Raw genomic sequence first — 26,798 nt, 5'->3', positions numbered from 1 at the left:
ACGTTTTCCTATAATGGTAGGTCGAACTCTTGTAGGGGAAGCGCAGGTTTCATGACATGAACTCAGAATGTCAAGTTATAATGAAATCTTCATTTTGTGTTAGTTTGTCATGATTCCTTCAGGGAAACACGTTTTCCTATAATGGTAGGTCGAACTCTTGTAGGGGAAGCGCAGGTTTCATGAAATCAACTCAGAATGTCAAGTTATAATGAAATCTTCATTTTGTGTTAGTTTGTCATGATTTCTTCACGAAAACACGTTTTCCTACAATGGTAGGTCGAACTCTTGTAGGGGAAGCGCAGGTTTCATGAAATGAACTCAGAATGTCAAGTTATAATGAAATCTTCATTTTGTGTTAGTTTGTCATGATTCCTTCAGGAAAACACGTTTTCCTATAATGGTAGGTCGAACTCTTGTAGGGGAAGCGCAGGTTTCATGAAATCAACTCAGAATGTCAAGTTATAATGAAATCTTCATTTTGTGTTAGTTTGTCATGATTCCTTCACGAAAACACGTTTTCCTATAAAGGTAGGTCGAACTCTTGTAGGGGAAGCGCAGGTTTCATGAAATCAACTCAGAATGTCAAGTTATAATGAAATCTTCATTTTGTGTTAGTTTGTCATGATTCCTTCACGAAAACACGTTTTCCTATAAAGGTAGGTCGAACTCTTGTAGGGGAAGCGCAGGTTTCATGAAATCAACTCAGAATGTCAAGTTATAATGAAATCTTCATTTTGTGTTAGTTTGTCATGATTCCTTCACGAAAACACGTTTTCCTATAAAGGTAGGTCGAACTCTTGTAGGGGAAGCGCAGGTTTCATGAAATGAACTCAGAATGTCAAGTTATAATGAAATCTTCATTTTGTGTTAGTTTGTCATGATTTCTTCACGAAAACACGTTTTCCTATAATGGTAGGTCGAACTCTTGTAGGGGAAGCGCAGGTTTCATGAAATCAACTCAGAATGTCAAGTTATAATGAAATCTTCATTTTGTGTTAGTTTGTCATGATTCCTTCACGAAAACACGTTTTCCTATAATGGTAGGTCGAACTCTTGTAGGGGAAGCGCAGGTTTCATGAAATCAACTCAGAATGTCAAGTTATAATGAAATCTTCATTTTGTGTTAGTTTGTCATGATTCCTTCACGAAAACACGTTTTCCTATAATGGTAGGTCGAACTCTTGTAGGGGAAGCGCAGGATTCATGAAATCAACTGAAAATGTCAAGTTATAATGAAATCTTCATTTTGTGTTAGTTTCTCATGATTCCTTTACGAAAACACGTTTTCCTATAATGGTAGGTCGAACTCTTGTAGGGGAAGCGCAGGTTTCATGAAATCAACTCAGAATGTCAAGTTATAATGAAATCTTTCATTTTGTGTTAGTTTGTCATGATTTCTTCAGGAAAACACGTTTTCCTATAATGGTAGGTCGAACTCTTGTAGGGGAAGCGCAGGTTTCATGAAATCAACTCAGAATGTCAAGTTATAATGAAATCTTCATTTTGTGTTAGTTTGTCATGATTTCTTCACGAAAACACGTTTTCCTACAATGGTAGGTCGAACTCTTGTAGGGGAAGCGCAGGTTTCATGAAATGAACTCAGAATGTCAAGTTATAATGAAATCTTCATTTTGTGTTAGTTTGTCATGGTTTCTTCAGGAAAACACGTTTTCCTATAATAGTAGGTCGAACTCTTGTAGGGGAAGCGCAGGTTTCATGAAATCAACTCAGAATGTCAATTTATAATGAAATCTTCATTTTGTGTTAGTTTGTCATGATTCCTTCACGAAAACACGTTTTCCTATAAAGGTAGGTCGAACTCTTGTAGGGGAAGCGCAGGTTTCATGAAATGAGCTCAGAATGTCAAGTTATAATGAAATCTTCATTTTGTGTTAGTTTGTCATGATTCCTTCACGAAAACACGTTTTCCTATAATGGTAGGTCGAACTCTTGTAGGGGAAGCGCAGGTTTCATGAAATGAGTTCAGAATGTCGAGTTATAATAAAATCTTCATTTTGTGTTAGTTTGTCATGATTTCTTCACCAAAACACGTTTTCCGATAATGGTAGGTCGAACTCTTGTAGGGGAAGCGCAGGTTTCATGAAATCAACTCAGAATGTCAAGTTATAATGAAATCTTCATTTTGTGTTAGTTTGTCATGATTTCTTCACGAAAACACGTTTTCCTATAATGGTAGGTCGAACTCTTTTAGGGGAAGCGCAGGTTTCATGAAATCAACTCAGAAGGTCAAGTTATAATGAAATCTTCATTTTGTGTTAGTTTGTCATGATTTCTTCAGGAAAACACGTTTTCCTATAATGGTAGGTCGAACTCTTGTAGGGGAAGCGCAGGTTTCATGAAATCAACTCAGAATGTCAAGTTATAATGAAATCTTCATTTTGTGTTAGTTTGTCATGATTCCTTCACGAAAACACGTTTTCCTATAATGGTAGGTCGAACTCTTGTAGGGGAAGCGCAGGTTTCATGAAATCAACTCAGAATGTCAAGTTATAATGAAATCTTCATTTTGTGTTAGTTTGTCATGGTTTCTTCAGGAAAACACGTTTTCCTATAATAGTAGGTCGAACTCTTGTAGGGGAAGCGCAGGTTTCATGAAATCAACTCAGAATGTCAGTTTATAATGAAATCTTCATTTTGTGTTAGTTTGTCATGATTCCTTCACGAAAACACGTTTTCCTATAAAGGTAGGTCGAACTCTTGTAGGGGAAGCGCAGGTTTCATGAAATGAGCTCAGAATGTCAAGTTATAATGAAATCTTCATTTTGTGTTAGTTTGTCATGATTCCTTCACGAAAACACGTTTTCCTATAATGGTAGGTCGAACTCTTGTAGGGGAAGCGCAGGTTTCATGAAATGAGTTCAGAATGTCGAGTTATAATAAAATCTTCATTTTGTGTTAGTTTGTCATGATTTCTTCACCAAAACACGTTTTCCTATAATGGTAGGTCGAACTCTTGTAGGGGAAGCGCAGGTTTCATGAAATCAACTCAGAATGTCAAGTTATAATGAAATCTTCATTTTGTGTTAGTTTGTCATGATTTCTTCACGAAAACACGTTTTCCTATAATGGTAGGTCGAACTCTTTTAGGGGAAGCGCAGGTTTCATGAAATCAACTCAGAAGGTCAAGTTATAATGAAATCTTCATTTTGTGTTAGTTTGTCATGATTTCTTCAGGAAAACACGTTTTCCTATAATGGTAGGTCGAACTCTTGTAGGGGAAGCGCAGGTTTCATGAAATCAACTCAGAATGTCAAGTTATAATGAAATCTTCATTTTGTGTTAGTTTGTCATGATTCCTTCACGAAAACACGTTTTCCTATAATGGTAGGTCGAACTCTTGTAGGGGAAGCGCAGGTTTCATGAAATCAACTCAGAATGTCAAGTTATAATGAAATCTTTCATTTTGTGTTAGTTTGTCATGATTTCTTCAGGAAAACACGTTTTCCAATAATGGTAGGTCGAACTCTTGTAGGGGAAGCGCAGGTTTCATGAAATCAACTCAGAATGTCAAGTTATAATGAAATCTTCATTTTGTGTTAGTTTGTCATGATTTCTTCACGAAAACACGTTTTCCTACAATGGTAGGTCGAACTCTTGTAGGGGAAGCGCAGGTTTCATGAAATCAACTCAGAATGTCAAGTTATAATGAAATCTTCATTTTGTGTTAGTTTGTCATGATTCCTTCACGAAAACACGTTTTCATATAATGGTAGGTCGAACTCTTGTAGGGGAAGCGCAGGTTTCATGAAATGAACTCAGAATGTCAAGTTATAATGAAATCTTCATTTTGTGTTAGTTTGTCATGATTTCTTCACGAAAACACGTTTTCCTATAATGGTAGGTCGAACTCTTGTAGGGGAAGCGCAGGTTTCATGAAATCAACTCAGAATGTCAAGTTATAATGAAATCTTTCATTTTGTGTTAGTTTGTCATGATTTCTTCAGGAAAACACGTTTTCCAATAATGGTAGGTCGAACTCTTGTAGGGGAAGCGCAGGTTTCATGAAATCAACTCAGTATGTCAAGTTATAATGAAATCTTCATTTTGTGTTAGTTTGTCATGATTTCTTCACGAAAACACGTTTTCCTATAATGGTAGGTCGAACTCTTATAGGGGAAGCGCAGGTTTCATGAAATGAGCTCAGAATGTCAAGTTATAATGAAATCTTCATTTTGTGTTAGTTTGTCATGATTTCTTCTGGAAAACACGTTTTCCTATAATGGTAGGTCGAACTCTTGTAGGGGAAGCGCAGGTTTCATGAAATGAGCTCAGAATGTCAAGCTATAATGAAATCTTCATTTTGTGTTAGTTTGTCATGATTTCTTCTGGAAAACACGTTTTCCTATAATGGTAGGTCGAACTCTTGTAGGGGAAGCGCAGGTTTCATGAAATGAGCTCAGAATGTCAAGTTATAATGAAATCTTCATTTTGTGTTAGTTTGTCATGATTTCTTCTGGAAAACACGTTTTCCTATAATGGTAGGTCGAACTCTTGTAGGGGAAGCGCAGGTTTCATGAAATGAACTCAGAATGTCAAGTTATAATGAAATCTTCATTTTGTGTTAGTTTGTCATGATTTCTTCACGAAAACACGTTTTCCTACAATGGTAGGTCGAACTCTTGTAGGGGAAGCGCAGGTTTCATGAAATCAACTCAGAATGTCAAGTTATAATGAAATCTTCATTTTGTGTTAGTTTGTCATGATTTCTTCACGAAAACACGTTTTCCTACAATGGTAGGTCGAACTCTTGTAGGGGAAGCGCAGGTTTCATGAAATCAACTCAGAATGTCAAGTTATAATGAAATCTTCATTTTGTGTTAGTTTGTCATGATTCCTTCACGAAAACACGTTTTCCTATAAAGGTAGGTCGAACTCTTGTAGGGGAAGCGCAGGTTTCATGAAATCAACTCAGAATGTCAAGTTATAATGAAATCTTTCATTTTGTGTTAGTTTGTCATAATTTCTTCAGGAAAACAAGTTTTCCAATAATGGTAGGTCGAACTCTTGTAGGGGAAGCGCAGGTTTCATGAAATCAACTCAGAATGTCAAGTTATAATGAAATCTTCATTTTGTGTTAGTTTGTCATGATTTCTTCACGAAAACACGTTTTCCTATAATGGTAGGTCGAACTCTTTTAGGGGAAGCGCAGGTTTCATGAAATCAACTCAGAATGTCAAGTTATAATGAAATCTTCATTTTGTGTTAGTTTGTCATGATTTCTTCACGAAAACACGTTTTCCTATAATGGTAGGTCGAACTCTTATAGGGGAAGCGCAGGTTTCATGAAATGAGCTCAGAATGTCAAGTTATAATGAAATCTTCATTTTGTGTTAGTTTGTCATGATTTCTTCTGGAAAACACGTTTTCCTATAATGGTAGGTCGAACTCTTGTAGGGGAAGCGCAGGTTTCATGAAATGAGCTCAGAATGTCAAGTTATAATGAAATCTTCATTTTGTGTTAGTTTGTCATGATTTCTTCTGGAAAACACGTTTTCCTATAATGGTAGGTCGAACTCTTGTAGGGGAAGCGCAGGTTTCATGAAATGAGCTCAGAATGTCAAGTTATAATGAAATCTTCATTTTGTGTTAGTTTGTCATGATTTCTTCTGGAAAACACGTTTTCCTATAATGGTAGGTCGAACTCTTGTAGGGGAAGCGCAGGTTTCATGAAATGAACTCAGAATGTCAAGTTATAATGAAATCTTCATTTTGTGTTAGTTTGTCATGATTTCTTCACGAAAACACGTTTTCCTACAATGGTAGGTCGAACTCTTGTAGGGGAAGCGCAGGTTTCATGAAATCAACTCAGAATGTCAAGTTATAATGAAATCTTCATTTTGTGTTAGTTTGTCATGATTTCTTCACGAAAACACGTTTTCCTACAATGGTAGGTCGAACTCTTGTAGGGGAAGCGCAGGTTTCATGAAATCAACTCAGAATGTCAAGTTATAATGAAATCTTCATTTTGTGTTAGTTTGTCATGATTCCTTCACGAAAACACGTTTTCCTATAAAGGTAGGTCGAACTCTTGTAGGGGAAGCGCAGGTTTCATGAAATCAACTCAGAATGTCAAGTTATAATGAAATCTTTCATTTTGTGTTAGTTTGTCATGATTTCTTCAGGAAAACACGTTTTCCAATAATGGTAGGTCGAACTCTTGTAGGGGAAGCGCAGGTTTCATGAAATCAACTCAGAATGTCAAGTTATAATGAAATCTTCATTTTGTGTTAGTTTGTCATGATTTCTTCACGAAAACACGTTTTCCTATAATGGTAGGTCGAACTCTTTTAGGGGAAGCGCAGGTTTCATGAAATCAACTCAGAATGTCAAGTTATAATGAAATCTTCATTTTGTGTTAGTTTGTCATGATTTCTTCACGAAAACACGTTTTCCTATAATGGTAGGTCGAACTCTTATAGGGGAAGCGCAGGTTTCATGAAATGAGCTCAGAATGTCAAGTTATAATGAAATCTTCATTTTGTGTTAGTTTGTCATGATTTCTTCTGGAAAACACGTTTTCCTATAATGGTAGGTCGAACTCTTGTAGGGGAAGCGCAGGTTTCATGAAATGAGCTCAGAATGTCAAGTTATAATGAAATCTTCATTTTGTGTTAGTTTGTCATGATTTCTTCTGGAAAACACGTTTTCCTATAATGGTAGGTCGAACTCTTGTAGGGGAAGCGCAGGTTTCATGAAATGAGCTCAGAATGTCAAGTTATAATGAAATCTTCATTTTGTGTTAGTTTGTCATGATTTCTTCTGGAAAACACGTTTTCCTATAATGGTAGGTCGAACTCTTGTAGGGGAAGCGCAGGTTTCATGAAATGAACTCAGAATGTCAAGTTATAATGAAATCTTCATTTTGTGTTAGTTTGTCATGATTTCTTCACGAAAACACGTTTTCCTACAATGGTAGGTCGAACTCTTGTAGGGGAAGCGCAGGTTTCATGAAATCAACTCAGAATGTCAAGTTATAATGAAATCTTCATTTTGTGTTAGTTTGTCATGATTTCTTCACGAAAACACGTTTTCCTACAATGGTAGGTCGAACTCTTGTAGGGGAAGCGCAGGTTTCATGAAATCAACTCAGAATGTCAAGTTATAATGAAATCTTCATTTTGTGTTAGTTTGTCATGATTCCTTCACGAAAACACGTTTTCCTATAAAGGTAGGTCGAACTCTTGTAGGGGAAGCGCAGGTTTCATGAAATCAACTCAGAATGTCAAGTTATAATGAAATCTTCATTTTGTGTTAGTTTGTCATGATTTCTTCACGAAAACACGTTTTCCTATAATGATAGGTCGCACTCTTGTAGGGGAAGCGCAGGTTTCATGAAATCAACTCAGAATGTCAAGTTATAATGAAATCTTCATTTTGTGTTAGTTTGTCATGATTTCTTCACGAAAACACGTTTTCCTATAAAGGTAGGTCGAACTCTTGTAGGGGAAGCGCAGGTTTCATGAAATCAACTCAGAATGTCAAGTTATAATGAAATCTTCATTTTGTGTTAGTTTGTCATGATTTCTTCACGAAAACACGTTTTCCTATAATGATAGGTCGCACTCTTGTAGGGGAAGCGCAGGTTTCATGAAATCAACTCAGAATGTCAAGTTATAATGAAATCTTCATTTTGTGTTAGTTTTTCATGATTTCTTCAGGAATACACGTTTTCCTATAATGGTAGGTCGAACTCTTGTAGGGGAAGCGCAGGTTTCATGAAATCAACTCAGAATGTCAAGTTATAATGAAATCTTCATTTTGTGTTAGTTTGTCATGATTCCTTCACGAAAACACGTTTTCCTATAAAGATAGTTCGAACTCTTGTAGGGGAAGCGCAGGTTTCATGAAATCAACTCAGAATGTCAAGTTATAATGAAATCTTCATTTTGTGTTAGTTTGTCATGATTCCTTCACGAAAACACGTTTTCCTATAATGGTAGGTCGAACTCTTGTAGGGGAAGCGCAGGTTTCATGAAATGAACTCAGAATGTCAAGTTATAATGAAATCTTCATTTTGTGTTAGTTTGTCATGATTTCTTCACGAAAACACGTTTTCCTATAATGGTAGGTCGAACTCTTGTAGGGGAAGCGCAGGTTTCATGAAATCAACTCAGAATGTCAAGTTATAATGAAATCTTCATTTTGTGTTAGTTTGTCATGATTCCTTCACGAAAACACGTTTTCCTATAATGGTAGGTCGAACTCTTGTAGGGGAAGCGCAGGTTTCATGAAATGAGCTCAGAAGGTCAAGTTATAATGAAATCTTCATTTTGTGTTAGTTTGTCATGATTTCTTCAGGAAAACACGTTTTCCTATAATGGTAGGTCGAACTCTTATAGGGGAAGCGCAGGTTTCATGAAATGAGCTCAGAAGGTCAAGTTATAATGAAATCTTCATTTTGTGTTAGTTTCTCATGATTTCTTCACGAAAACACGTTTTCCTATAATGGTAGGTCGAACTCTTATAGGGGAAGCGCAGGTTTCATGAAATGAGCTCAGAATGTCAAGTTATAATGAAATCTTCATTTTGTGTTAGTTTGTCATGATTTCTTCACGAAAACACGTTTTCCTATAATGGTAGGTCGAACTCTTATAGGGGAAGCGCAGGTTTCATGAAATCAACTCAGAATGTCAAGTTATAATGAAATCTTCATTTTGTGTTAGTTTGTCATGATTTCTTCACGAAAAAACGTTTCCCTATAATGGTAGGTCGAACTCTTGTAGGGGAAGCGCAGGTTTCATGAAATGAGCTCAGAATGTCAAGTTATAATGAAATCTTCATTTTGTGTTAGTTTGTCATGATTTCTTCAGGAAAACACGTTTTCCTATAATGGTAGGTCGAACTCTTACAGGGGAAGCGCAGGTTTCATGAAATGAGCTCAGAATGTCAAGTTATAATGAAATCTTCATTTTGTGTTAGTTTGTCATGATTTCTTCAGGAAAACACGTTTTCCTATAATGGTAGGTCGAACTCTTATAGGGGAAGCGCAGGTTTCATGAAATGAGCTCAGAATGTCAAGTTATAATGAAATCTTCATTTTGTGTTAGTTTGTCATGATTTCTTCACGAAAACACGTTTTCCTATAATGCTAGGTCGAACTCTTGTAGGGGAAGCGCAGGTTTCATGAAATGAGCTCAGAATGTCAAGTTATAATGAAATCTTCATTTTGTGTTAGTTTGTCATGATTTCTTCACGAAAACACGTTTTCCTATAATGGTAGGTCGAACTCTTGTAGGGGAAGAGCAGGTTTCATGAAATCAACTCAGAATGTCAAGTTATAATGAAATCTTCATTTTGTGTTAGTTTGTCATGATTTCTTCACGAAAACACGTTTTCCTATAATGGTAGGTCGAACTCTTGTAGGGGAAGCGCAGGTTTCATGACATGAACTCAGAATGTCAAGTTATAATGAAATCTTCATTTTGTGTTAGTTTGTCATGATTTCTTCAGGGAAACACGTTTTCCTATAATGGTAGGTCGAACTCTTGTAGGGGAAGCGCAGGTTTCATGAAATCAACTCAGAATGTCAAGTTATAATGAAATCTTCATTTTGTGTTAGTTTGTCATGATTTCTTCACGAAAACACGTTTTCCTACAATGGTAGGTCGAACTCTTGTAGGGGAAGCGCAGGTTTCATGAAATGAACTCAGAATGTCAAGTTATAATGAAATCTTCATTTTGTGTTAGTTTGTCATGATTCCTTCAGGAAAACACGTTTTCCTATAATGGTAGGTCGAACTCTTGTAGGGGAAGCGCAGGTTTCATGAAATCAACTCAGAATGTCAAGTTATAATGAAATCTTCATTTTGTGTTAGTTTGTCATGATTCCTTCACGAAAACACGTTTTCCTATAAAGGTAGGTCGAACTCTTGTAGGGGAAGCGCAGGTTTCATGAAATCAACTCAGAATGTCAAGTTATAATGAAATCTTCATTTTGTGTTAGTTTGTCATGATTCCTTCACGAAAACACGTTTTCCTATAAAGGTAGGTCGAACTCTTGTAGGGGAAGCGCAGGTTTCATGAAATCAACTCAGAATGTCAAGTTATAATGAAATCTTCATTTTGTGTTAGTTTGTCATGATTCCTTCACGAAAACACGTTTTCCTATAAAGGTAGGTCGAACTCTTGTAGGGGAAGCGCGGGTTTCATGAAATGAACTCAGAATGTCAAGTTATAATGAAATCTTCATTTTGTGTTAGTTTGTCATGATTTCTTCACGAAAACACGTTTTCCTATAATGGTAGGTCGAACTCTTGTAGGGGAAGCGCGGGTTTCATGAAATCAACTCAGAATGTCAAGTTATAATGAAATCTTCATTTTGTGTTAGTTTGTCATGATTCCTTCACGAAAACACGTTTTCCTATAATGGTAGGTCGAACTCTTGTAGGGGAAGCGCAGGTTTCATGAAATCAACTCAGAATGTCAAGTTATAATGAAATCTTCATTTTGTGTTAGTTTGTCATGATTCCTTCACGAAAACACGTTTTCCTATAATGGTAGGTCGAACTCTTGTAGGGGAAGCGCAGGATTCATGAAATCAACTGAAAATGTCAAGTTATAATGAAATCTTCATTTTGTGTTAGTTTCTCATGATTCCTTTACGAAAACACGTTTTCCTATAATGGTAGGTCGAACTCTTGTAGGGGAAGCGCAGGTTTCATGAAATCAACTCAGAATGTCAAGTTATAATGAAATCTTTCATTTTGTGTTAGTTTGTCATGATTTCTTCAGGAAAACACGTTTTCCTATAATGGTAGGTCGAACTCTTGTAGGGGAAGCGCAGGTTTCATGAAATCAACTCAGAATGTCAAGTTATAATGAAATCTTCATTTTGTGTTAGTTTGTCATGATTTCTTCACGAAAACACGTTTTCCTACAATGGTAGGTCGAACTCTTGTAGGGGAAGCGCAGGTTTCATGAAATGAACTCAGAATGTCAAGTTATAATGAAATCTTCATTTTGTGTTAGTTTGTCATGGTTTCTTCAGGAAAACACGTTTTCCTATAATAGTAGGTCGAACTCTTGTAGGGGAAGCGCAGGTTTCATGAAATCAACTCAGAATGTCAATTTATAATGAAATCTTCATTTTGTGTTAGTTTGTCATGATTCCTTCACGAAAACACGTTTTCCTATAAAGGTAGGTCGAACTCTTGTAGGGGAAGCGCAGGTTTCATGAAATGAGCTCAGAATGTCAAGTTATAATGAAATCTTCATTTTGTGTTAGTTTGTCATGATTCCTTCACGAAAACACGTTTTCCTATAATGGTAGGTCGAACTCTTGTAGGGGAAGCGCAGGTTTCATGAAATGAGTTCAGAATGTCGAGTTATAATAAAATCTTCATTTTGTGTTAGTTTGTCATGATTTCTTCACCAAAACACGTTTTCCGATAATGGTAGGTCGAACTCTTGTAGGGGAAGCGCAGGTTTCATGAAATCAACTCAGAATGTCAAGTTATAATGAAATCTTCATTTTGTGTTAGTTTGTCATGATTTCTTCACGAAAACACGTTTTCCTATAATGGTAGGTCGAACTCTTTTAGGGGAAGCGCAGGTTTCATGAAATCAACTCAGAAGGTCAAGTTATAATGAAATCTTCATTTTGTGTTAGTTTGTCATGATTTCTTCAGGAAAACACGTTTTCCTATAATGGTAGGTCGAACTCTTGTAGGGGAAGCGCAGGTTTCATGAAATCAACTCAGAATGTCAAGTTATAATGAAATCTTCATTTTGTGTTAGTTTGTCATGATTCCTTCACGAAAACACGTTTTCCTATAATGGTAGGTCGAACTCTTGTAGGGGAAGCGCAGGTTTCATGAAATCAACTCAGAATGTCAAGTTATAATGAAATCTTCATTTTGTGTTAGTTTGTCATGGTTTCTTCAGGAAAACACGTTTTCCTATAATAGTAGGTCGAACTCTTGTAGGGGAAGCGCAGGTTTCATGAAATCAACTCAGAATGTCAATTTATAATGAAATCTTCATTTTGTGTTAGTTTGTCATGATTCCTTCACGAAAACACGTTTTCCTATAAAGGTAGGTCGAACTCTTGTAGGGGAAGCGCAGGTTTCATGAAATGAGCTCAGAATGTCAAGTTATAATGAAATCTTCATTTTGTGTTAGTTTGTCATGATTCCTTCACGAAAACACGTTTTCCTATAATGGTAGGTCGAACTCTTGTAGGGGAAGCGCAGGTTTCATGAAATGAGTTCAGAATGTCGAGTTATAATAAAATCTTCATTTTGTGTTAGTTTGTCATGATTTCTTCACCAAAACACGTTTTCCTATAATGGTAGGTCGAACTCTTGTAGGGGAAGCGCAGGTTTCATGAAATCAACTCAGAATGTCAAGTTATAATGAAATCTTCATTTTGTGTTAGTTTGTCATGATTTCTTCACGAAAACACGTTTTCCTATAATGGTAGGTCGAACTCTTTTAGGGGAAGCGCAGGTTTCATGAAATCAACTCAGAAGGTCAAGTTATAATGAAATCTTCATTTTGTGTTAGTTTGTCATGATTTCTTCAGGAAAACACGTTTTCCTATAATGGTAGGTCGAACTCTTGTAGGGGAAGCGCAGGTTTCATGAAATCAACTCAGAATGTCAAGTTATAATGAAATCTTCATTTTGTGTTAGTTTGTCATGATTCCTTCACGAAAACACGTTTTCCTATAATGGTAGGTCGAACTCTTGTAGGGGAAGCGCAGGTTTCATGAAATCAACTCAGAATGTCAAGTTATAATGAAATCTTTCATTTTGTGTTAGTTTGTCATGATTTCTTCAGGAAAACACGTTTTCCAATAATGGTAGGTCGAACTCTTGTAGGGGAAGCGCAGGTTTCATGAAATCAACTCAGAATGTCAAGTTATAATGAAATCTTCATTTTGTGTTAGTTTGTCATGATTTCTTCACGAAAACACGTTTTCCTACAATGGTAGGTCGAACTCTTGTAGGGGAAGCGCAGGTTTCATGAAATCAACTCAGAATGTCAAGTTATAATGAAATCTTCATTTTGTGTTAGTTTGTCATGATTCCTTCACGAAAACACGTTTTCATATAATGGTAGGTCGAACTCTTGTAGGGGAAGCGCAGGTTTCATGAAATGAACTCAGAATGTCAAGTTATAATGAAATCTTCATTTTGTGTTAGTTTGTCATGATTTCTTCACGAAAACACGTTTTCCTATAATGGTAGGTCGAACTCTTGTAGGGGAAGCGCAGGTTTCATGAAATCAACTCAGAATGTCAAGTTATAATGAAATCTTTCATTTTGTGTTAGTTTGTCATGATTTCTTCAGGAAAACACGTTTTCCAATAATGGTAGGTCGAACTCTTGTAGGGGAAGCGCAGGTTTCATGAAATCAACTCAGTATGTCAAGTTATAATGAAATCTTCATTTTGTGTTAGTTTGTCATGATTTCTTCACGAAAACACGTTTTCCTATAATGGTAGGTCGAACTCTTATAGGGGAAGCGCAGGTTTCATGAAATGAGCTCAGAATGTCAAGTTATAATGAAATCTTCATTTTGTGTTAGTTTGTCATGATTTCTTCTGGAAAACACGTTTTCCTATAATGGTAGGTCGAACTCTTGTAGGGGAAGCGCAGGTTTCATGAAATGAGCTCAGAATGTCAAGCTATAATGAAATCTTCATTTTGTGTTAGTTTGTCATGATTTCTTCTGGAAAACACGTTTTCCTATAATGGTAGGTCGAACTCTTGTAGGGGAAGCGCAGGTTTCATGAAATGAGCTCAGAATGTCAAGTTATAATGAAATCTTCATTTTGTGTTAGTTTGTCATGATTTCTTCTGGAAAACACGTTTTCCTATAATGGTAGGTCGAACTCTTGTAGGGGAAGCGCAGGTTTCATGAAATGAGCTCAGAATGTCAAGTTATAATGAAATCTTCATTTTGTGTTAGTTTGTCATGATTTCTTCTGGAAAACACGTTTTCCTATAATGGTAGGTCGAACTCTTGTAGGGGAAGCGCAGGTTTCATGAAATGAACTCAGAATGTCAAGTTATAATGAAATCTTCATTTTGTGTTAGTTTGTCATGATTTCTTCACGAAAACACGTTTTCCTACAATGGTAGGTCGAACTCTTGTAGGGGAAGCGCAGGTTTCATGAAATCAACTCAGAATGTCAAGTTATAATGAAATCTTCATTTTGTGTTAGTTTGTCATGATTTCTTCACGAAAACACGTTTTCCTACAATGGTAGGTCGAACTCTTGTAGGGGAAGCGCAGGTTTCATGAAATCAACTCAGAATGTCAAGTTATAATGAAATCTTCATTTTGTGTTAGTTTGTCATGATTCCTTCACGAAAACACGTTTTCCTATAAAGGTAGGTCGAACTCTTGTAGGGGAAGCGCAGGTTTCATGAAATCAACTCAGAATGTCAAGTTATAATGAAATCTTTCATTTTGTGTTAGTTTGTCATGATTTCTTCAGGAAAACACGTTTTCCAATAATGGTAGGTCGAACTCTTGTAGGGGAAGCGCAGGTTTCATGAAATCAACTCAGAATGTCAAGTTATAATGAAATCTTTCATTTTGTGTTAGTTTGTCATGATTTCTTCAGGAAAACACGTTTTCCAATAATGGTAGGTCGAACTCTTGTAGGGGAAGCGCAGGTTTCATGAAATCAACTCAGAATGTCAAGTTATAATGAAATCTTCATTTTGTGTTAGTTTGTCATGATTTCTTCACGAAAACACGTTTTCCTATAATGGTAGGTCGAACTCTTTTAGGGGAAGCGCAGGTTTCATGAAATCAACTCAGAATGTCAAGTTATAATGAAATCTTCATTTTGTGTTAGTTTGTCATGATTTCTTCACGAAAACACGTTTTCCTACAATGGTAGGTCGAACTCTTATAGGGGAAGCGCAGGTTTCATGAAATGAGCTCAGAATGTCAAGTTATAATGAAATCTTCATTTTGTGTTAGTTTGTCATGATTTCTTCTGGAAAACACGTTTTCCTATAATGGTAGGTCGAACTCTTGTAGGGGAAGCGCAGGTTTCATGAAATGAGCTCAGAATGTCAAGTTATAATGAAATCTTCATTTTGTGTTAGTTTGTCATGATTTCTTCTGGAAAACACGTTTTCCTATAATGGTAGGTCGAACTCTTGTAGGGGAAGCGCAGGTTTCATGAAATGAGCTCAGAATGTCAAGTTATAATGAAATCTTCATTTTGTGTTAGTTTGTCATGATTTCTTCTGGAAAACACGTTTTCCTATAATGGTAGGTCGAACTCTTGTAGGGGAAGCGCAGGTTTCATGAAATGAACTCAGAATGTCAAGTTATAATGAAATCTTCATTTTGTGTTAGTTTGTCATGATTTCTTCACGAAAACACGTTTTCCTACAATGGTAGGTCGAACTCTTGTAGGGGAAGCGCAGGTTTCATGAAATCAACTCAGAATGTCAAGTTATAATGAAATCTTCATTTTGTGTTAGTTTGTCATGATTCCTTCACGAAAACACGTTTTCCTATAAAGGTAGGTCGAACTCTTGTAGGGGAAGCGCAGGTTTCATGAAATCAACTCAGAATGTCAAGTTATAATGAAATCTTCATTTTGTGTTAGTTTGTCATGATTTCTTCACGAAAACACGTTTTCCTATAATGATAGGTCGCACTCTTGTAGGGGAAGCGCAGGTTTCATGAAATCAACTCAGAATGTCAAGTTATAATGAAATCTTCATTTTGTGTTAGTTTGTCATGATTTCTTCACGAAAACACGTTTTCCTATAAAGGTAGGTCGAACTCTTGTAGGGGAAGCGCAGGTTTCATGAAATCAACTCAGAATGTCAAGTTATAATGAAATCTTCATTTTGTGTTAGTTTGTCATGATTTCTTCACGAAAACACGTTTTCCTATAATGATAGGTCGCACTCTTGTAGGGGAAGCGCAGGTTTCATGAAATCAACTCAGAATGTCAAGTTATAATGAAATCTTCATTTTGTGTTAGTTTTTCATGATTTCTTCAGGAATACACGTTTTCCTATAATGGTAGGTCGAACTCTTGTAGGGGAAGCGCAGGTTTCATGAAATCAACTCAGAATGTCAAGTTATAATGAAATCTTCATTTTGTGTTAGTTTGTCATGATTCCTTCACGAAAACACGTTTTCCTATAAAGATAGTTCGAACTCTTGTAGGGGAAGCGCAGGTTTCATGAAATCAACTCAGAATGTCAAGTTATAATGAAATCTTCATTTTGTGTTAGTTTGTCATGATTCCTTCACGAAAACACGTTTTCCTATAATGGTAGGTCGAACTCTTGTAGGGGAAGCGCAGGTTTCATGAAATGAACTCAGAATGTCAAGTTATAATGAAATCTTCATTTTGTGTTAGTTTGTCATGATTTCTTCACGAAAACACGTTTTCCTATAATGGTAGGTCGAACTCTTGTAGGGGAAGCGCAGGTTTCATGAAATCAACTCAGAATGTCAAGTTATAATGAAATCTTCATTTTGTGTTAGTTTGTCATGATTCCTTCACGAAAACACGTTTTCCTATAATGGTAGGTCGAACTCTTGTAGGGGAAGCGCAGGTTTCATGAAATGAACTCAGAATGTCAAGTTATAATGAAATCTTCATTTTGTGTTAGTTTGTCATGATTTCTTCACGAAAACACGTTTTCCTATAATGGTAGGTCGAACTCTTGTAGGGGAAGCGCAGGTTTCATGAAATCAACTCAGAATGTCAAGTTATAATGAAATCTTCATTTTGTGGTAGTTTGTCATGATTTCTTCAGGAAAACACGTTTTCCTATAATGGTAGGTCGAACTCTTACAGGGGAAGCGCAGGTTTCATGAAATGAGCTCAGAAGGTCAAGTTATAATGAAATCTTCATTTTGTGTTAGTTTGTCATGATTTCTTCAGGAAAACACGTTTTCCTATAATGGTAGGTCGAACTCTTATAGGGGAAGCGCAGGTTTCATGAAATGAGCTCAGAAGGTCAAGTTATAATGAAATCTTCATTTTGTGTTAGTTTCTCATGATTTCTTCACGAAAACACGTTTTCCTATAATGGTAGGTCGAACTCTTATAGGGGAAGCGCAGGTTTCATGAAATGAGCTCAGAATGTCAAGTTATAATGAAATCTTCATTTTGTGTTAGTTTGTCATGATTTCTTCACGAAAACACGTTTTCCTATAATGGTAGGTCGAACTCTTATAGGGGAAGCGCAGGTTTCATGAAATCAACTCAGAATGTCAAGTTATAATGAAATCTTCATTTTGTGTTAGTTTGTCATGATTTCTTCACGAAAAAACGTTTCCCTATAATGGTAGGTCGAACTCTTGTAGGGGAAGCGCAGGTTTCATGAAATGAGCTCAGAATGTCAAGTTATAATGAAATCTTCATTTTGTGTTAGTTTGTCATGATTTCTTCAGGAAAACACGTTTTCCTATAATGGTAGGTCGAACTCTTACAGGGGAAGCGCAGGTTTCATGAAATGAGCTCAGAATGTCAAGTTATAATGAAATCTTCATTTTGTGTTAGTTTGTCATGATTTCTTCAGGAAAACACGTTTTCCTATAATGGTAGGTCGAACTCTTATAGGGGAAGCGCAGGTTTCATGAAATGAGCTCAGAATGTCAAGTTATAATGAAATCTTCATTTTGTGTTAGTTTGTCATGATTTCTTCACGAAAACACGTTTTCCTATAATGCTAGGTCGAACTCTTGTAGGGGAAGCGCAGGTTTCATGAAATGAGCTCAGAATGTCAAGTTATAATGAAATCTTCATTTTGTGTTAGTTTGTCATGATTTCTTCACGAAAACACGTTTTCCTATAATGGTAGGTCGAACTCTTGTAGGGGAAGAGCAGGTTTCATGAAATCAACTCAGAATGTCAAGTTATAATGAAATCTTCATTTTGTGTTAGTTTGTCATGATTTCTTCAGGGAAACACGTTTTCCTATAATGGTAGGTCGAACTCTTGTAGGGGAAGCGCAGGTTTCATGAAATCAACTCAGAATGTCAAGTTATAATGAAATCTTCATTTTGTGTTAGTTTGTCATGATTTCTTCACGAAAACACGTTTTCCTATAATGGTAGGTCGAACTCTTGTAGGGGAAGCGCAGGTTTCATGACATGAACTCAGAATGTCAAGTTATAATGAAATCTTCATTTTGTGTTAGTTTGTCATGATTTCTTCAGGGAAACACGTTTTCCTATAATGGTAGGTCGAACTCTTGTAGGGGAAGCGCAGGTTTCATGAAATCAACTCAGAATGTCAAGTTATAATGAAATCTTCATTTTGTGTTAGTTTGTCATGATTTCTTCACGAAAACACGTTTTCCTACAATGGTAGGTCGAACTCTTGTAGGGGAAGCGCAGGTTTCATGAAATGAACTCAGAATGTCAAGTTATAATGAAATCTTCATTTTGTGTTAGTTTGTCATGATTCCTTCAGGAAAACACGTTTTCCTATAATGGTAGGTCGAACTCTTGTAGGGGAAGCGCAGGTTTCATGAAATCAACTCAGAATGTCAAGTTATAATGAAATCTTCATTTTGTGTTAGTTTGTCATGATTCCTTCACGAAAACACGTTTTCCTATAAAGGTAGGTCGAACTCTTGTAGGGGAAGCGCAGGTTTCATGAAATCAACTCAGAATGTCAAGTTATAATGAAATCTTCATTTTGTGTTAGTTTGTCATGATTCCTTCACGAAAACACGTTTTCCTATAAAGGTAGGTCGAACTCTTGTAGGGGAAGCGCAGGTTTCATGAAATCAACTCAGAATGTCAAGTTATAATGAAATCTTCATTTTGTGTTAGTTTGTCATGATTCCTTCACGAAAACACGTTTTCCTATAAAGGTAGGTCGAACTCTTGTAGGGGAAGCGCGGGTTTCATGAAATGAACTCAGAATGTCAAGTTATAATGAAATCTTCATTTTGTGTTAGTTTGTCATGATTTCTTCACGAAAACACGTTTTCCTATAATGGTAGGTCGAACTCTTGTAGGGGAAGCGCAGGTTTCATGAAATCAACTCAGAATGTCAAGTTATAATGAAATCTTCATTTTGTGTTAGTTTGTCATGATTCCTTCACGAAAACACGTTTTCCTATAATGGTAGGTCGAACTCTTGTAGGGGAAGCGCAGGTTTCATGAAATCAACTCAGAATGTCAAGTTATAATGAAATCTTCATTTTGTGTTAGTTTGTCATGATTCCTTCACGAAAACACGTTTTCCTATAATGGTAGGTCGAACTCTTGTAGGGGAAGCGCAGGATTCATGAAATCAACTGAAAATGTCAAGTTATAATGAAATCTTCATTTTGTGTTAGTTTCTCATGATTCCTTTACGAAAACACGTTTTCCTATAATGGTAGGTCGAACTCTTGTAGGGGAAGCGCAGGTTTCATGAAATCAACTCAGAATGTCAAGTTATAATGAAATCTTTCATTTTGTGTTAGTTTGTCATGATTTCTTCAGGAAAACACGTTTTCCTATAATGGTAGGTCGAACTCTTGTAGGGGAAGCGCAGGTTTCATGAAATCAACTCAGAATGTCAAGTTATAATGAAATCTTCATTTTGTGTTAGTTTGTCATGATTTCTTCACGAAAACACGTTTTCCTACAATGGTAGGTCGAACTCTTGTAGGGGAAGCGCAGGTTTCATGAAATGAACTCAGAATGTCAAGTTATAATGAAATCTTCATTTTGTGTTAGTTTGTCATGGTTTCTTCAGGAAAACACGTTTTCCTATAATAGTAGGTCGAACTCTTGTAGGGGAAGCGCAGGTTTCATGAAATCAACTCAGAATGTCAATTTATAATGAAATCTTCATTTTGTGTTAGTTTGTCATGATTCCTTCACGAAAACACGTTTTCCTATAAAGGTAGGTCGAACTCTTGTAGGGGAAGCGCAGGTTTCATGAAATGAGCTCAGAATGTCAAGTTATAATGAAATCTTCATTTTGTGTTAGTTTGTCATGATTCCTTCACGAAAACACGTTTTCCTATAATGGTAGGTCGAACTCTTGTAGGGGAAGCGCAGGTTTCATGAAATGAGTTCAGAATGTCGAGTTATAATAAAATCTTCATTTTGTGTTAGTTTGTCATGATTTCTTCACCAAAACACGTTTTCCGATAATGGTAGGTCGAACTCTTGTAGGGGAAGCGCAGGTTTCATGAAATCAACTCAGAATGTCAAGTTATAATGAAATCTTCATTTTGTGTTAGTTTGTCATGATTTCTTCACGAAAACACGTTTTCCTATAATGGTAGGTCGAACTCTTTTAGGGGAAGCGCAGGTTTCATGAAATCAACTCAGAAGGTCAAGTTATAATGAAATCTTCATTTTGTGTTAGTTTGTCATGATTTCTTCAGGAAAACACGTTTTCCTATAATGGTAGGTCGAACTCTTGTAGGGGAAGCGCAGGTTTCATGAAATCAACTCAGAATGTCAAGTTATAATGAAATCTTCATTTTGTGTTAGTTTGTCATGATTCCTTCACGAAAACACGTTTTCCTATAATGGTAGGTCGAACTCTTGTAGGGGAAGCGCAGGTTTCATGAAATCAACTCAGAATGTCAAGTTATAATGAAATCTTTCATTTTGTGTTAGTTTGTCATGATTTCTTCAGGAAAACACGTTTTCCAATAATGGTAGGTCGAACTCTTGTAGGGGAAGCGCAGGTTTCATGAAATCAACTCAGAATGTCAAGTTATAATGAAATCTTCATTTTGTGTTAGTTTGTCATGATTTCTTCACGAAAACACGTTTTCCTACAATGGTAGGTCGAACTCTTGTAGGGGAAGCGCAGGTTTCATGAAATCAACTCAGAATGTCAAGTTATAATGAAATCTTCATTTTGTGTTAGTTTGTCATGATTCCTTCACGAAAACACGTTTTCATATAATGGTAGGTCGAACTCTTGTAGGGGAAGCGCAGGTTTCATGAAATGAACTCAGAATGTCAAGTTATAATGAAATCTTCATTTTGTGTTAGTTTGTCATGATTTCTTCACGAAAACACGTTTTCCTATAATGGTAGGTCGAACTCTTGTAGGGGAAGCGCAGGTTTCATGAAATCAACTCAGAATGTGAAGTTATAATGAAATCTTTCATTTTGTGTTAGTTTGTCATGATTTCTTCAGGAAAACACGTTTTCCAATAATGGTAGGTCGAACTCTTGTAGGGGAAGCGCAGGTTTCATGAAATCAACTCAGAATGTCAAGTTATAATGAAATCTTCATTTTGTGTTAGTTTGTCATGATTTCTTCACGAAAACACGTTTTCCTATAATGGTAGGTCGAACTCTTATAGGGGAAGCGTAGGTTTCATGAAATGAGCTCAGAATGTCAAGTTATAATGAAATCTTCATTTTGTGTTAGTTTGTCATGATTTCTTCTGGAAAACACGTTTTCCTATAATGGTAGGTCGAACTCTTGTAGGGGAAGCGCAGGTTTCATGAAATGAGCTCAGAATGTCAAGCTATAATGAAATCTTCATTTTGTGTTAGTTTGTCATGATTTCTTCTGGAAAACACGTTTTCCTATAATGGTAGGTCGAACTCTTGTAGGGGAAGCGCAGGTTTCATGAAATGAGCTCAGAATGTCAAGTTATAATGAAATCTTCATTTTGTGTTAGTTTGTCATGATTTCTTCTGGAAAACACGTTTTCCTATAATGGTAGGTCGAACTCTTGTAGGGGAAGCGCAGGTTTCATGAAATGAACTCAGAATGTCAAGTTATAATGAAATCTTCGTTTTGTGTTAGTTTGTCATGATTTCTTCACGAAAACACGTTTTCCTACAATGGTAGGTCGAACTCTTGTAGGGGAAGCGCAGGTTTCATGAAATCAACTCAGAATGTCAAGTTATAATGAAATCTTCATTTTGTGTTAGTTTGTCATGATTTCTTCACGAAAACACGTTTTCCTACAATGGTAGGTCGAACTCTTGTAGGGGAAGCGCAGGTTTCATGAAATCAACTCAGAATGTCAAGTTATAATGAAATCTTCATTTTGTGTTAGTTTGTCATGATTCCTTCACGAAAACACGTTTTCCTATAAAGGTAGGTCGAACTCTTGTAGGGGAAGCGCAGGTTTCATGAAATCAACTCAGAATGTCAAGTTATAATGAAATCTTTCATTTTGTGTTAGTTTGTCATGATTTCTTCAGGAAAACACGTTTTCCAATAATGGTAGGTCGAACTCTTGTAGGGGAAGCGCAGGTTTCATGAAATCAACTCAGAATGTCAAGTTATAATGAAATCTTCATTTTGTGTTAGTTTGTCATGATTTCTTCACGAAAACACGTTTTCCTATAATGGTAGGTCGAACTCTTTTAGGGGAAGCGCAGGTTTCATGAAATCAACTCAGAATGTCAAGTTATAATGAAATCTTCATTTTGTGTTAGTTTGTCATGATTTCTTCACGAAAACACGTTTTCCTATAATGGTAGGTCGAACTCTTATAGGGGAAGCGCAGGTTTCATGAAATGAGCTCAGAATGTCAAGTTATAATGAAATCTTCATTTTGTGTTAGTTTGTCATGATTTCTTCTGGAAAACACGTTTTCCTATAATGGTAGGTCGAACTCTTGTAGGGGAAGCGCAGGTTTCATGAAATGAGCTCAGAATGTCAAGTTATAATGAAATCTTCATTTTGTGTTAGTTTGTCATGATTTCTTCTGGAAAACACGTTTTCCTATAATGGTAGGTCGAACTCTTGTAGGGGAAGCGCAGGTTTCATGAAATGAGCTCAGAATGTCAAGCTATAATGAAATCTTCATTTTGTGTTAGTTTGTCATGATTTCTTCTGGAAAACACGTTTTCCTATAATGGTAGGTCGAACTCTTGTAGGGGAAGCGCAGGTTTCATGAAATGAACTCAGAATGTCAAGTTATAATGAAATCTTCGTTTTGTGTTAGTTTGTCATGATTTCTTCTGGAAAACACGTTTTCCTATAATGGTAGGTCGAACTCTTGTAGGGGAAGCGCAGGTTTCATGAAATGAACTCAGAATGTCAAGTTATAATGAAATCTTCGTTTTGTGTTAGTTTGTCATGATTTCTTCACGAAAACACGTTGTCCTACAATGGTAGGTCGAACTCTTGTAGGGGAAGCGCAGGTTTCATGAAATCAACTCAGAATGTCAAGTTATAATGAAATCTTCATTTTGTGTTAGTTTGTCATGATTCCTTCACGAAAACACGTTTTCCTATAAAGGTAGGTCGAACTCTTGTAGGGGAAGCGCAGGTTTCATGAAATCAACTCAGAATGTCAAGTTATAATGAAATCTTCATTTTGTGTTAGTTTTTCATGATTTCTTCAGGAATACACGTTTTCCTATAATGGTAGGTCGAACTCTTGTAGGGGAAGCGCAGGTTTCATGAAATCAACTCAGAATGTCAAGTTATAATGAAATCTTCATTTTGTGTTAGTTTGTCATGATTCCTTCACGAAAACACGTTTTCCTATAAAGATAGTTCGAACTCTTGTAGGGGAAGCGCAGGTTTCATGAAATCAACTCAGAATGTCAAGTTATAATGAAATCTTCATTTTGTGTTAGTTTGTCATGATTCCTTCACGAAAACACGTTTTCCTATAATGGTAGGTCGAACTCTTGTAGGGGAAGCGCAGGTTTCATGAAATGAACTCAGAATGTCAAGTTATAATGAAATCTTCATTTTGTGTTAGTTTGTCATGATTTCTTCACGAAAACACGTTTTCCTATAATGGTAGGTCGAACTCTTGTAGGGGAAGCGCAGGTTTCATGAAATGAACTCAGAATGTCAAGTTATAATGAAATCTTCATTTTGTGTTAGTTTGTCATGATTTCTTCACGAAAACACGTTTTCCTATAATGGTAGGTCGAACTCTTGTAGGGGAAGCGCAGGTTTCATGAAATCAACTCAGAATGTCAAGTTATAATGAAATCTTCATTTTGTGGTAGTTTGTCATGATTTCTTCAGGAAAACACGTTTTCCTATAATGGTAGGTCGAACTCTTACAGGGGAAGCGCAGGTTTCATGAAATGAGCTCAGAAGGTCAAGTTATAATGAAATCTTCATTTTGTGTTAGTTTGTCATGATTTCTTCAGGAAAACACGTTTTCCTATAATGGTAGGTCGAACTCTTATAGGGGAAGCGCAGGTTTCATGAAATGAGCTCAGAAGGTCAAGTTATAATGAAATCTTCATTTTGTGTTAGTTTCTCATGATTTCTTCACGAAAACACGTTTTCCTATAATGGTAGGTCGAACTCTTATAGGGGAAGCGCAGGTTTCATGAAATGAGCTCAGAATGTCAAGTTATAATGAAATCTTCATTTTGTGTTAGTTTGTCATGATTTCTTCACGAAAACACGTTTTCCTATAATGGTAGGTCGAACTCTTATAGGGGAAGCGCAGGTTTCATGAAATCAACTCAGAATGTCAAGTTATAATGAAATCTTCATTTTGTGTTAGTTTGTCATGATTTCTTCACGAAAAAACGTTTCCCTATAATGGTAGGTCGAACTCTTGTAGGGGAAGCGCAGGTTTCATGAAATGAGCTCAGAATGTCAAGTTATAATGAAATCTTCATTTTGTGTTAGTTTGTCATGATTTCTTCAGGAAAACACGTTTTCCTATAATGGTAGGTCGAACTCTTACAGGGGAAGCGCAGGTTTCATGAAATGAGCTCAGAATGTCAAGTTATAATGAAATCTTCATTTTGTGTTAGTTTGTCATGATTTCTTCAGGAAAACACGTTTTCCTATAATGGTAGGTCGAACTCTTATAGGGGAAGCGCAGGTTTCATGAAATGAGCTCAGAATGTCAAGTTATAATGAAATCTTCATTTTGTGTTAGTTTGTCATGATTTCTTCACGAAAACACGTTTTCCTATAATGCTAGGTCGAACTCTTGTAGGGGAAGCGCAGGTTTCATGAAATGAGCTCAGAATGTCAAGTTATAATGAAATCTTCATTTTGTGTTAGTTTGTCATGATTTCTTCACGAAAACACGTTTTCCTATAATGGTAGGTCGAACTCTTGTAGGGGAAGAGCAGGTTTCATGAAATCAACTCAGAATGTCAAGTTATAATGAAATCTTCATTTTGTGTTAGTTTGTCATGATTTCTTCAGGGAAACACGTTTTCCTATAATGGTAGGTCGAACTCTTGTAGGGGAAGCGCAGGTTTCATGAAATCAACTCAGAATGTCAAGTTATAATGAAATCTTCATTTTGTGTTAGTTTGTCATGATTTCTTCACGAAAACACGTTTTCCTATAATGGTAGGTCGAACTCTTGTAGGGGAAGCGCAGGTTTCATGACATGAACTCAGAATGTCAAGTTATAATGAAATCTTCATTTTGTGTTAGTTTGTCATGATTTCTTCAGGGAAACACGTTTTCCTATAATGGTAGGTCGAACTCTTGTAGGGGAAGCGCAGGTTTCATGAAATCAACTCAGAATGTCAAGTTATAATGAAATCTTCATTTTGTGTTAGTTTGTCATGATTTCTTCACGAAAACACGTTTTCCTACAATGGTAGGTCGAACTCTTGTAGGGGAAGCGCAGGTTTCATGAAATGAACTCAGAATGTCAAGTTATAATGAAATCTTCATTTTGTGTTAGTTTGTCATGATTCCTTCAGGAAAACACGTTTTCCTATAATGGTAGGTCGAACTCTTGTAGGGGAAGCGCAGGTTTCATGAAATCAACTCAGAATGTCAAGTTATAATGAAATCTTCATTTTGTGTTAGTTTGTCATGATTCCTTCACGAAAACACGTTTTCCTATAAAGGTAGGTCGAACTCTTGTAGGGGAAGCGCAGGTTTCATGAAATCAACTCAGAATGTCAAGTTATAATGAAATCTTCATTTTGTGTTAGTTTGTCATGATTCCTTCACGAAAACACGTTTTCCTATAAAGGTAGGTCGAACTCTTGTAGGGGAAGCGCAGGTTTCATGAAATCAACTCAGAATGTCAAGTTATAATGAAATCTTCATTTTGTGTTAGTTTGTCATGATTCCTTCACGAAAACACGTTTTCCTATAAAGGTAGGTCGAACTCTTGTAGGGGAAGCGCAGGTTTCATGAAATGAGCTCAGAATGTCAAGTTATAATGAAATCTTCATTTTGTGTTAGTTTGTCATGATTTCTTCTGGAAAACACGTTTTCCTATAATGGTAGGTCGAACTCTTGTAGGGGAAGCGCAGGTTTCATGAAATGAGCTCAGAATGTCAAGCTATAATGAAATCTTCATTTTGTGTTAGTTTGTCATGATTTCTTCTGGAAAACACGTTTTCCTATAATGGTAGGTCGAACTCTTGTAGGGGAAGCGCAGGTTTCATGAAATGAACTCAGAATGTCAAGTTATAATGAAATCTTCGTTTTGTGTTAGTTTGTCATGATTTCTTCTGGAAAACACGTTTTCCTATAATGGTAGGTCGAACTCTTGTAGGGGAAGCGCAGGTTTCATGAAATGAACTCAGAATGTCAAGTTATAATGAAATCTTCGTTTTGTGTTAGTTTGTCATGATTTCTTCACGAAAACACGTTGTCCTACAATGGTAGGTCGAACTCTTGTAGGGGAAGCGCAGGTTTCATGAAATCAACTCAGAATGTCAAGTTATAATGAAATCTTCATTTTGTGTTAGTTTGTCATGATTCCTTCACGAAAACACGTTTTCCTATAAAGGTAGGTCGAACTCTTGTAGGGGAAGCGCAGGTTTCATGAAATCAACTCAGAATGTCAAGTTATAATGAAATCTTTCATTTTGTGTTAGTTTGTCATGATTTCTTCAGGAAAACACGTTTTCCAATAATGGTAGGTCGAACTCTT

This window comes from Paramormyrops kingsleyae, chromosome 1 (assembly GCF_048594095.1).
Source record: "Paramormyrops kingsleyae isolate MSU_618 chromosome 1, PKINGS_0.4, whole genome shotgun sequence".
Lineage (NCBI taxonomy): Eukaryota > Metazoa > Chordata > Actinopteri > Osteoglossiformes > Mormyridae > Paramormyrops > Paramormyrops kingsleyae.
Note: the sequence above shows the minus strand (reverse complement) of the source record.